The sequence below is a fragment of the Equus asinus genome, unplaced genomic scaffold (genome assembly GCF_041296235.1).
Source record: "Equus asinus isolate D_3611 breed Donkey unplaced genomic scaffold, EquAss-T2T_v2 contig_89, whole genome shotgun sequence".
In the NCBI taxonomy this organism is placed as follows: Eukaryota; Metazoa; Chordata; class Mammalia; order Perissodactyla; family Equidae; genus Equus; species Equus asinus.
This window is the reverse complement of record NW_027225543.1, coordinates 452,867-466,880: the sequence shown is the minus strand read 5'-3', so window position 1 is coordinate 466,880 and position 14,014 is coordinate 452,867. Positions and strand designations below refer to the sequence as shown.

The 14,014-nt window shown below is 39.3% G+C and overlaps 1 pseudogene; it reads right to left on the bottom strand.

Annotated features, from left to right (window-relative positions):
• Positions 1 to 5,746: 5,746 nt before the first annotated feature.
• LOC139044491 (centromere-associated protein E-like) overlaps positions 5,747 to 14,014 on the bottom strand; it is a 79,771-nt pseudogene continuing 71,503 nt past the window's right edge.

Genomic DNA, 14,014 nt, shown 5'->3' with positions numbered 1-14,014 from the left:
CTGCTTTAAACGCTTACAATGTCCCAAAGACAAGAACAATGCCCTTAAAGATAAGGAGGTAGCTTCCCCCCACATCGGCATTTCCTTTAATATGCATCTCTCCCTAAACTAAGGATTAATTATGGACCTGCTGTGCTCACTGTGTGACCACCCACCTTGTGACCACTGACCTACTGACCTCTGACCTGCTGGGCCAGCAAAGCATCTCACGATAATTGTAAAAGGGATATTCCTGCCATATATGATGGATGCTCTTTGTTCCAAGACTGTGTATAACCACTCGGTACACCCCACTTCTTTGGTGCCCTTCCTTCCTTGGGGGAGGAAGGCCCCAGGCTAGTCCTCAGACCTGACTCATAATAAATTCACCCCAATTTTGATTTGTAGATTGATGTGGATTATTTGTGTCAAGGGGCTGAAAACAAAACTCTCAAATTGCCAGCTTCCTTTGCTGCTAGGGTTGGCCAATGAAATGTGGGCTGGAGTTTCTGAGGAGGCCTTTCTTCTTGGATAGAAAGGCCTTTGGCTTTTGCTCCTTCCTTTTTTGGGGGGGGGCAGTCCTGGAACGTGGATATGATGCCTTGGGACCTAGCAGCCATTTTGTGACTTGGTCTGAGGTCAGAGGCACACACTAAGGACAATAGGGAAGAAAAGGAACCTAGTTCCTTGAAGACAGGCTTAAGACAAAATCCCTAAAGTAACTCCTCTGGACTTCTTATGTGAGAAAAATAAACTTTAGTCACTTTTCAGGTTTTTTGTTCCTGGAGCTAAGTGTATCCGTAACAGTCACAGTGGTTAAGAACAGACTGTGGAGTCAGAAAGATGCAGGTAAGTCCCACATCTTTCCCTCACCAGCTAAGTGAGTAAGTTACCCAGCTGACCAAACCTGTTTCACATCTGTAAAATGAAGGTAGGCATAGCACCTACCTCAGGGATGTTGTGAGGAGGAAGGACTTGGCATGTACAATAGTTGTTACATTTGTACTTAAAAATGTGAATGATTATTAGAAATTCAATTATAATGGATGGTAAAAATTACCCTTAAAGATTTTTTAAAACCCTGCCCTAGTTTCTGCTTGTGTTCACATAAGGTCTTTGGTAAAACTGTCTCTCATTGCCCCACTGTAGCTTCTAACACTGGGTCTAATGACTGTAATCACACGCAGCTGTGCTCCTTGTGTTCCTAACAACATCTTTCCTTTCTTTTTTTTTTATGCTTTTTTTTTGGTGAGGAAGACTGGCCCTGAGTTAACATGTTACCAATCTTCCTTTTTTTTTTTTCCTCCCCAAAGCTCCAGTACATAGGTGTATATCCTAGTTGTAGGTCATTTTAGCTCTTCTATGTGAGACACTGCTACAGCATGGCTTGATGAGCGGTGGTAGGTCCACACTCAGGATCTGAACCAGTGAACCCCACGCCACCAAAGCAGAACATGCGAACTTAACCACTTGGCCATGGGGCCAGCGCCAATACCTTTCCTTTGACTTTTGAGGATTTTGGAATAGACTTTTTATGAATATGAGAGTTCCCTAATCAAGGCCAACTCAGGTACCTCTTTCTCGATGCAGCTGTCTTCAGCCTCCCTTTATTCACAGATCTTCAACAATTATGCTTACTCTACGACCGCCTAAGTCACATGGTATTGCAGATATTTGCTTACCCCTCTGTATAGTCAGTGGACTAAATTTGTTTAAGGTTAGGGACCATATCTTTTTCACCCTTACATTGTGATCAGCTCATATTAAAAGTATGAGTTATTTGTTTTCCAGCTACATGAGTCCCACAAAGTCAGTGCCTTTCGGTGCCTAGACCAGTGATCAGCACACAGTAGAAGGTAGTTAAATATTTGAGTATGAATGGCAGGCTCTCAATAAGTTTCCTGAACATGATTCTGCTAGGCTCTCAAGAAAATGTTTCCTATGAACAATACTGTATTTTGTCTTCTCTGGTCCTGACTTGACTTTTCAGATTTTAGCGTCGTCTGACCATCTTACTGCTTTTTAACATTCTCGCAAGTTTCCATTGCTAACTTTCATCATTGTTCCTTCACAATCTTTCATCATGACACTGAAACTCAGGTCATAAGAGTTAAGCAACATTCTGAGGGAGACATCAGCAAGATGGAGGAATACAAAGTCCCAGCTCTTCTTCCCTGACAGAGACACTGTCTTAACAGCAATACATGGACCAAAGTATCTTTGTGAGAACTTCAGAAGCCAGGTAAGAAGTTGCAGTCCCCTGGGTAAGGGCAAAGCTAACAACTTCCACCCTGAAACTAGGCAGAAGAGCCCTTTCATTTTCCCTGCGACCACCTCTCCCCCAAGCCAGCACAGCTCACCCCTGCTTACAGCTCCTCCATCGTGAGGAGCAGGGGAAAGAAAAGAGAGGAAAATTCATTCACAGTTCCGTCTTTTTGGAGAGCTGCCTGAAGGACTGGTTTCTGTCTCACTTGACCCGAACTGCTGATGGAACTGGCATGGTCTGGCACCAGACAGAGACTAGCGTGGCTCAGCACCATCAGGAGTAGGTGCCCAACTCGAAGCTTCATCCTCGGGAGGGAGGGAGGGAGGAGAACAGAGCGTGTGTCTTATGTGCCAGCGTTTTGGAGGGCTGCCATTGGGACTGGTTTCTATCTCACCTGATTTGGGGTGCTGATGGGAGCTGACGTAATTTGGATGCCTGGGGGCCAATGAGAACAAAGGAGAGTGGGGTGGCTTCCTGCTGCAGCACCAAAGAAGCTGCAGTACTACAGACAGATATTAGAGGGAGCAAGAGATTATGAGCTCCTGAAAAAGAAACTGGCAAACCTCTCTAATTGGCAAATCACACACACAAGCCTAGAGAGTCACATCTGCCCAAAAGCTTTCAGAGGGCCCACAATCTATAACTGGGCTGACTGATGAAGGTCTTCCCCTGTATGAAGCAGCCCATAAAGACTGGAAGAGGTGGCTATTTTTCAAATGCATAAAAGTCAGCAAAAAAATCAAAAGGCACACAAAGAAACAGAGAAACACGATGCAATCAAAGAAACAAACTAAATCTCCAGAAACCAACTCCAAAGAAATGGTGACCTATGAATACCTGACAAACACTTGAAAATAATAGTTTTAAGGAAGCTCAATGATCTACAAGAGAACACCAATAGACAGCTAAATGAAATCAGGAAAATGATGCACAAACAAAATGAGAATATTAAAGAGATGGAAACTATAAAAAAGGACCAAACAGAAATTCTGGAGCTGAAGAATACAAATAACTAAAATGAAAAATTCACAGAGGGGTTCAATAGCAGACTTGATCAAGCAGAAGAATCAATAAGTTGAAACCAGGTCATATGAAATTACTCAGTTAGAGAAGAAAAAAGAAAAAAGAATAAAGAAAAGTGAAGAGAGCCTAAGGTACTTATGGGACATCAGCAAGTGGACCAATATATGCATCATGGAACTTCCAGAAGGAAAGAGAAAGGGACAAAAGATTTATTTGAGGAAATAATGGCCAAAAACTTCCCAAATCTGAGGAATGAAAGATATCCAAATTCAAGAGTTAAGCAACATTCTACTAGACTGGATATCTGAAGACTGATCTTATATATATATATAATTTCTATTGAGTTCATAAGAGTTGACATCATTGTGAAATTTCAGTTGTACATTGTTTCTTGTCTGTCACCACGTAAGTGTTCTCCTTCACCCCCTATGCCCACCCCTCACCCCCCTTCCCCTGGTAACCACTGAACTGTTTTCTTTGTCCATGTGTTTGTTTATATTCCACATGTGAGTGAAATCATCTGGTGTTTGTCTTTTTCAGTCTTACTTCCCTAAGCATAATTCCCTCCAGGTCCTTCCATGTTGTTGCAAATGGGATGGATCCGTCTTCTTTTAATGGCTGAGTAGTATTCCATTGTATATATACCACATCATCTTTATCCAATCATTGGTCAATGGGCACTTGGGTTGCTTCCAGGTCTTGGCTATTGTGGATAGTGCTGCTATCAACACAGGGGTGCATATGTTCTTTGGATTATTGATTGCAAGTTGTTTAGGTAGATACCCAGTAATGGAATAACTGGATATGGTATTTCTATTTTTAGTTTTCTGAGGAACCTCCATCTTGTTTTCCATAGTGGCTATACCAGTTTGCAGTCCCACCAGCAGTGTATGAGGGTTCCCTTTTCTCCACACCCTCTCCAACTTTTGTTATTTTTAGTCTTAGTGATTATAGCCATTTAAACAGGTGTAAGGTGGTATCTTAGTGTAGTTTTGATTTGCATTTCCCTGATGATTAGTGATGTTGAACATCTTTTCATGTGTTTCTTGGCCATCTGTATATCTTCTTTGGAAAAATGTTCATATCCCCTGCTCATTTTTTGATTGTGCTGTCTTTTTGTTGTTCAGTTGTGTGAATTCCTTATATATTATGGAGATTAACTCCTTGTCAGATATATGATTTGCAAATATTTTCTCCCACTTGGTGGGCTGTCTTTTTGTTTTGATCCTAGTTTCTTTTGCCTTGCAGAAGCTCTTTAGTCTGATGAAGTCCCACTTTTTTTCTTCTGTTTCCCTTGTCTGAGAAGACCTGGTATTCAAAAAGATCCTTTTAAGTTTGATGTCAGTGAGTCTACTACCTATATTTTCTTCTAGGAGTTTTATGGTTTCAGGACTTATCTTCAAGTCATTGATCCATTTTATTTTTGTGTATGGCATGAGATAATGGTCTACTTTCATTCTTTTGCATGTGGCTGTCCAGTTTTCCCAACACCATTTGTTGAAAATACTTTCCTTTCTCCATTGTATGTTCCCAGCTCCTTTGTCAAAGATTAGCTGTCCATAGATGTGTGGTTTTCCTTCTGGGCTTTCAGTTCTGTTCCACTGATCTGTGTGTCTGTTTTTGTACCAGTACCATGTCATTTTGATCACTATGGCTTTGTAGTACACTTTGAAGTCAGGGATGGTGGTACCTCCAGCTTTGTTCTTTTTTCTCAGGATTGCTTTAGCAATTTGGGGTCTTTGGTTGCCCCATATGAATTTTAGGATTCTCTGTTCTGTTTCCATGAAGAATGTCATTGGGATTCTGATTGGGATTGCATTACATCTGTAGATTGCTTTGGGTAGTATGGACATTTTAACCGTGTTTATTCTTCCAATCCATGTGCGTGGAATCTCTTTCCATCTCTTTATGTCATCATCTATTTTTAAGACTGATTATATTTTTAATGGCCTTAAAGTCGTTTTATTACCCAGGTGAACATACCTACTACTTTGCAATACTCTTATTCAGTGGAGGAGTGAACATCGTAGAGAATCAACCTGCAGCTCTGTAATCATGTCTGGTTTGGGTGCAGAGGAGAAACCAAACTCCCAAGGGACAGGCCTGAGGGACAGCGTTATAGGAAGGCACAGTTTCACTTCACCCTAGTGAACCTGTGACAGTGTGTTAAGGTAAGGGAAATAACCAATTCATAGACTTTAACAGTGATGGCTATGATATAATTAATAATCTCTCCCTTTGAATAAGTCTTCTTACCAAAGAGCCAAGAATGCCTTGAAATCACTAACTCTGTTCTAAACCTTATGCAACTTGCTGTTTTATATGGTTTTTCAAAGTCATATGATATAAAAGTACTATCAGATACTCTCTAAAACCACAGTTCTTAACCTCTTATAGAGTAACAGACCTCTCAGAGAGTATGTTATAAGAAAGTAGGGACCCTAGTATCCTAGAAAACTGAATCCACACACAAAAGATAAAATTTCAGAGGTTTTACAGATTGTGTGAAGCCCATCCATAGATGCTTTATGTGTTGCGGGGAGCCCAGGTTTAGGAATTTTGTTAATTAAATGATGCTTTAATTTATGTATTATCTAAGTCACATGTGGATAACGAGATTAATGAAAATGTATACATTTTATGTATACACGGAAAGACTGGAAATTTCCTTCAATAACTTTATTCTTCACAAAATATATAAATAAATAAAACAATTCAACTTCTAAAGTATTATCACATTCAGGAAGAAGGCAGTCTATCACCATTCTAAATGACTGGAATGCCTCAATTTCTAATGGCAAAGTGCAAACTGAATTGAAATTAAGTTGGACTGTGACATCATTGCCAGGGATAGAAAAATAAAGTAACAAATACAGTCATTTCTAAATAAGGAACACTAGGCCCCTAGAAAAGTGACAGCAGAGTTTACTGAGTCTTGCACTCGGGCACAGCTTGTCCTGAGGAGGCGTGCCAAGGGCCTGGCTGAGGATCCACACTCTCTGCTCCAGCAGTTTGTTCTTCTGAGAAAAAAATAGAAAGCAAAAGTCATCTTATTAAAAAACACGTTTGGTTGCAACACAACATACAGCTTATATACAGTTTACCTTACAGCTGAGGTAATGTTTTCAAATTGATAACCCATTATGTTCTCCTGCTGTTCTTTAACATCTTTCAACGGCTTCCTCTAGCATGCTCCCAGGATGAAGTAAAAATTCCTCTCCACAACCCACAAAGTCCTGCGCATCTGGCTCTTCTCTCTCTGGCTTCACCGACTTCACCCAGAGGAACCTGTGTGCACTGCGCTCTGGCCACACGTGGTTTTCCAACCCTTCCCCTGGTTACGGTCTCTCCCAGCTGGGCCGACCCTGTTCCCTCTGCCTGAATCGCCTTCCCCTCCCCTCTTTGTTAAGCTAACTCACCTTAACCTGTTAGATCTCAGTCCCCTTCTTCAAGGAAGACTTCCTTATGTTCCTAAAACAACCTATTAAAAACTCATAGGCTTTTGAACTCTAGAACTGTACCTTTTTTGACTACTTGATCACCGTCTATACCCACTAGACTGTGAACTCCAGGAAGGCAGGGGCCATATCTGGTTTGGTTATCAATGTACCATCAGGGTGCAATATGTGACACATAGGTGGAGACCAAAAATTTCTGTTCATTGAATGAATATGTAAATGATATAAGTCTATGATCTGGCTTGTGTAAAATGAATATAATGCTACTGGAAATACTGGCCCATTGAATTGATAAGAAGGTCTTTTGCAGTAAAAGTAGTTATGTTTGTAGGATGGTGTCTCTCTGTGTCCTCGAGAGCTGCTTGTCTATCTGAGGGAAAAGTTGAAGGTTCAGGAGGCAGAATAAGACTTCCCTCGGGGTAAAAAGTGATTTCACTTCAGTGCTGTGCTTTGGAGAAACTTCTCACAGAGACAGCAAATGACATCTCTGCAGTGCAGCTTCTCCATGACATCTTCTCTTGTCTAAACTTGCCCTTTGGGGCCACAGGGGACAAATGAGTTCCAACCGTTATCCCCGATCCCCAAGTAACCAGTATATTTACCCACCTGGGCGGAGGCCTAGACTTGAGTTATCAAAATAGCGAACTGGGTGAGGTGCTGGGAAAGACTTTGATCGGCCATCAAAAAACCAAGATTTCGGTGAGTCCTTTGGCACAGGATCTTGTAAATTCCGTTCCTTGCATTGAGAAGGCGTATGCTGTCTCTCTTGAGAAGCTGGTCCGGTCGCTTTAGGAGACTTTGGAGAATTCTCACAAGTCACTTCTTTGTGAGCTTCTCTTTTAAGAGTTCTCTCCTTCCACATTTTGACCTCATTGGAAAGATGATGATTATTGCTTAAATGTGGGGAAAAATAAAAGAGACTGTAAGACTGCTCAATTCCAGAAATATATTCATATTTACATAAAATTTTTTTTCTTAATTGTGGTAAAATATATGTGACATATAATTTACCATTTTATCATATTTACATTTTAATTTCAACCTAATGCTTCCTAAGTTTGGATTATTTCCACAGTTCAGAAAATGAAATGAGGTCAATATAAATTGAAAAATTGTACTAAATCTCCGTGATCACAGAATCTTGAAAAGTATGATATTAGGTTTCAAATGAATCAGTGATGTCGTCCAGCATGGTTTATCTACTGATACTCTGTGGCAATAATTTGATAAGTTAGTCTTCTGGATGGATGAATCTTTAATGTACCTTTGTTATTTTAAAAGATATATTACACTGTGCTTTTCTGGATTACTTATAGTGTTGCTTCCCACAGGAAATGCTGCCTGCATTTATTCACTCCTTCAGAGAAGCCTGGGAAGCAATCCTAGGCCCTGCTCTCCTTTCTTTGATCAGTCAGCCAAGTGTGTTGATACAACCTCACACTTTTGGGTTCCCCCCCATTCTGCTCTAGCAGCTAGAGACGCCGTATGAGCTCATTAGGCCCCAGCTTAAAATCCTCCAGTGGTGGTAATCCTCCCGTTACATTTAGGAGACCACCCCAGCTGCCTCAGAATGACCTGCAATGTGTAATCTGGACCAGTGGCCTCTGGCATCGCATCTTGCACTTACTCTGCCTCATTCTGTATGCTCTGGCCACACTGCATGTCTTTCTGTTCCACTTTCCTCTTTGACTCAAAGCCTGTGCACATGCTGTTCCCTCAGCCTAGAAGGCTTAGCCATCTCTACTGTCATCAAGCCTAACTGCTACTCATTTTCAGATCTACTCTTACATATTAGTTTCTTGATCACCGCCCCTCCCCACATCTAGATAAGGTCTGATCCCTCTGTTGGACCCTTTCATAATGTCCTGTTTGCTTTTTTTGTTGTTTAATAGCCTCACACAGAACAGTAGCTATTTGCATATTTATTTAATGCCTATTTTTCTTCTATTGCATCATTAGTAAAGATTAGCACAAGATTCTAATCTTTGGTAGAAGCCAATTAATTAAATTTTTTACAACTGTTTATAAAGGTTAATGGGCTACAATAATGGACCTGAGGGATTCTCCTTTGAGTAAAGCCTCACTGACTTGGGCATATTTGTGGCATATTTAAGCTCCCCTCAAAGATCTTGGTTTACTTTTTGGTTCTTGGCTTAGTTAAAAACAGGCTTAGCTAAAATCAGTTGATGGGCCAGCCCTGTGGCCTAGTGGTTAAGTTCCGGGCACTCCACTTTGGCAGCCTGGGTTTGGTTCTCGAGTGTGGACCCACATCACTCTGTTAGTGGCCATGCTGTGCTGGCAGCCCACATACTAAAAATAGAGGAAGATTGGCATGTTAGCTCAGGGCGAATCTTCCTCAGGAAAAAAAAAAGGTCAGTTGATGGATAGCAAACCTCTGGAATGGTGCTACCATATTCTCATTCCTTTTCAAAAAGACACATTACATGAGCTCTAAAATTTACTTCCCCTATATGTGTGAGGGGTTGCCCACTGCAAAAAATATATATGCATGTGTAGGCATCATCCTCTCCCACACATACCACCATAAGCATAATTCCTGTATCAGGTAAGCAGATCTTACCTTAACATTTCATTCCTTTGCTTTGTTAACTGTTCATTTTGCTGCTTTAACTTAGAAATTTCCTTTTCTAGCCGTATATATTCACTTTTCAAAATAAGAGCTTTTGTGCTTTGTACAATGCCGCTGCCACCCCCACAGGTTAAGGGTTTCCTTGAAGGCTGAGAATCAGTATGTTCTGATATCACTGTGGGAGGCAAACACACAGACAGGTGATAATTTTAATTATCTCCAAAGTTCACAATAAAGGAAACATTAGTAAGTTCAATAAATCACTATAAAAAACAAAACATCTCAGCACCATCTCCCTGAACGTCACCCTTGACTTCCTCCTCTTCCCTCACCTCCTATGCCAATTCCATCATGGATTCTAAGTATCTGCGGAACCCCTGCTTCTCTCCACCCACTATCTCCACCACCACCCCCTGCTAGGATCACTCACGGTGACGGCAGCAGTCGGAGCTGCCCTTCACTGTCTACTCTCGACGCCAGTGGGGTCCCCTGGAGGGCTGCTTCCACCACACAGCGTGTGTGGGGTCCACCCCAAGGCAGTCAATGTGCTCCCAATACTCAACACGTATTTGTTAACTAAATAAACCTTAGACTGCTATTAAAGAATATACTATCCAGTATTTTACACCATATGTGTACAAGTAATGTAAAGAACTGTTTTGTAAATTTTAGGTAAAATTGCATAAAAGTGTGAGGTGCTTAGAAAGTGGAATGATCCACTGGGTCACTGACTGTTTACAAGGGAGGGGCAAGATGAGTGTGGGGAAGACACTCAATGTCCATTTCCTTTTGAATTATTCTGAATTCAGGTACAACACGTACCTGAAAGTCACAAATTAGAAGGAATCATCCTGACCCTTCTCTAACAACAAAAGTTCTATTTTTACCCCTTGAAGTTTTCCAGGTAGGAGCTGCAATTATCCTGCAATGGACACTAGGGCAGTTCAAACTAAACAAGCACCAGACAATGCGTGGACAATAATACACACAAACATCATCTTGCATTTGCCTGACATTTAGAATTTTCAGTGTGCTTTCACACACAACTTTTAGCCTGATCCTTACAAGTCTATATCCAATCTAGAAGGTCAGGTGTTCTCCTCATGATTTCACAGGCTGTTAAGTGAGGGCAGTCAGCTTAGAGAACTGTTCGTGACGTTATTTCGATGCTGGACCCACTACACAAAGCTGCCCCAAGTACTGTTCAGCATTCTCTCTTTTCAAATGAAACATAAGAGACAGAAATATGGGAAAAGATACAGTTTGAGGAATGTATATGCAGAAATTTGATGATTAGATTTGAAAACTGTATCTAAGATAAGTTTCAAAGAGTTTGCCAGTAAGCATCAAGTCTGTATTTTCAGTACCAACAACAAGTAGGATAATATTTACTGTATACTGACTATGTTTTTACAGTGCACATGGTTAAAATCTATTAAGATATGCTTGTGTTTTATTGGGAAGGGTATGTCTACCTTGACAGGTAAGTCATTCTTGTATACTACTGAAGGTATCTTCACTGATATGTAAAGATCTGATAGCGCACAGGTTACATTCATAGTTTTTAAGAATCTATAATGGATAAATAGTTGAGATTACAGGAAACTTAAGGAGGTATCACAGGATAAATATGATCTCAATGAATTCATTTTAAAAATAGTTCTTTATAAATTAGTGATTAACAGGTTTATTCTTGACTGTCATATATATAGTAGCAGTCTTCAAAATGTGTAAGTATACTGAGAAGTAAGATGGAAAAAGATCTGGAAATATCAGCATTTTCTACTTACTTGAAGTATCTTGGGCCTGCTGATTTCGTCTAAGATTTTCTCTCAATAGCCTTATAACTTCTTTTTGATGTTCTACAGTGGCTTTTGTACAAGTAATTCTATTAAGAATAACAACAGAAATATGTAAAAGGCCAGCAACTAATTTTTAATGGAAGAATAAACAGAACTGCTGTCAAGAATTTTCTGATAAGATACATCACATTGATATGATATGCATAAGCAGCAGTAGGTAAGCCCTCACGATACCCCCTGGTATCATGCACTTTATAGCCATAAATAACACCATCAAATTGGAAGTGTTCTGTTTGGCTGCAGGGGCAATTTTTTTTTAACATTGAGAAACCAATTCTTTTAAAATTTCTGAAAGCCCAATAGGTATCATTAACTGGATATTGAGCAAAATTACATTCAGGGGCACCATAAAACAAATAATTGGGTTGTTATCATGAGGTCCTAGAAACCTCTTGAAGGTACAACAATTACCAAAGCGTAAAACCAAAAGCACCTTCCTGTATATACTGTAAGGAAAGCACACTCGACTGCAGCTCTGATCTGAGGTGACACAGTCAGAGGTCACAGTCTGCTCATTGCACCCAGGAGAAAAAGACATTCTGTTAATTATTTGCTTGAGTGTTAATTGGCAATGCTAAATTATGAGACTTTCTGCCTTTCTTAGAGACTGAAAGTATCTGCTGATTCTATTCTATATAAAATTGCTTTGCATTTATTTAAAAAATTTTTTTTCTTTTGAGGAAGATTAGCTAGCCCTGAGCTAACATCTGCCACCAATCCTCTTTTTGCTGAGGAGGACTGGCCCTGAGCTAACATCGGTGCCCATCTTCCTCTACTTTATATGTGGGATGCCTACCACAGCATGGCTTGACAGGTGATGTGTAGGTCCACACCTAGGATGGTGAACCCTGGGCCACCGAAGCGGAATGTGCAAACTTAACCACCGTGCCACTGGGCTGGCCACTAAAATTGCCTTTTTAATGATGCTCCACTAAAACCAACAGTCCTATCAATAGAAGGCTGGTTAGAATGCATGAAGATTCAGAGTGCGACTTTTTGGGCAAAATTAGATATCATCATTAAACATTTATTAAACATTTACAGGAAGAATAAAAAGTGTGAGGAGTCAGAGGTGACATATTAATAAGTGGCAACATTATATTTCTAATTCAGTTTCCTTGACTCTCTGTTTAATGTTCTTTTCATTATGCTATACCACAAAGAACTTTAGGCATGCTATTGTATATGGTACTATACATAAATAAATCAATAAAAAGGGAATATGCTCTTGGGCACTAAGTACTACAATTTAAAAGGAAATAAAACCTTACACAAAAATACAATAGGAAGAACAAATGAAATTAAGAGAACCAACAGAAACCTTAGACAAACTGCTAAAAACACACACACGTTCTTAATATTCACTTTCAAACAAAAAAGGCCATTTTTAAGCTGTTCCTATATGATTGAACAAGAAGTATCCAAAGACATAGTATGTCAGTAATTGATCAGAATTGTGCTTGTTTTCAAAACCTTTGCATACATAATGAGAATTTAATAACTTTAAAATCTGTAGATGTTTGTATTTATTTTATAAAAAGCAATAACAATATCTTAATATATTTTAAATTTATACAGTTTAGAAAGGAAGTTTAAGCTACTAAAGTCATATTCAATTAAGACAAAGACATACTCCTTTTCAAACTCCTTGGCATTTCTCATCTTCTCTAGGTCTATTTTCACCAGCTTTGTTTTGAGCTCTTCAATTTCTTCTTTATAGGGCTTAGCTCCTAAAGCAACTTTGTCCTAAAGGTTTTAGAGAAAAGAGAAATAAAGTAATTTTAGAGCAGTTTCAAAGACTTGTTAACTACCTAATATAGTAGGAACATTTTAAAACAGCAAACTCCAAACATATGAAAAGGAGGAAAGGCACAAATTTTAACCCTAAAATGAGTAACAAATAGATATTTGATGTGAAGTACATGTGAAGCTATTGGAAGCTAATGTGTAATTAGAAAACCTATGACTTCTATTTCTTAAAACAAATATTTTTCCCAATTAAAAAACAATATACTTAAACAAAATGAAACAGAAAGGTTGAAACGAATGAAATGGGTAGATAAAGGTAAATCAGGAAAATAAGACAAGAGATGAACAGTAATATAAATATCAAAGTAGAACTGAATTCAAGGCACAAAATATTATATAACATTATTGGGGATATTCTGTACTCAAGGTTGGTTCAATCTAGCCATACATCTACTTCGACTCAGAAAAAAAATCAGTCATATATACATACAAACATATACAAAAATCTTTTTTAATAAATAGGTTTAACTTTTTAGAGCAATTTTAGGTTTATAGACAAATTGAGCAGAGTACATAGAGTCCCGGTAATACCCGTGTCCTCCCCTAGTTTCTCCTATTATTAACATCTTAGTGTGGTATGATTGTTACAAATGATGAGCCAATATCGATACATTATTAACTGACGTTCACAGTTTACATTAGAGTCTATTGTTTGCATTGTATAGTCCATGGGTTTTGACAAATGTATGACACGTGTTCATCATCACTGTATCATGCAGAATAGTTTCACTGCCCTAAAAATCTCCTGTGCTCCACTTATCCATCCCTCCACCCTCCCCCAGAACCCTTAGTAATCATTGATCTTTTCCTGTTCGCCTAGTTTTGCCTCTTCCAGAATGTCATACAGTATGCAGTGTTTTTAGATGGGCTTTTTAAAATTAGCAATGTGCATTTAAGGTTCCTCCATGTCTTTTGTGGCTTGATGGCTCATTTCTTATTATTGCTGAATAAATCATTCATTTCTTTTATTGCTGTTACCACAGCCATACTATGGATTACTATTATATATTGAATACAAAAATAAACC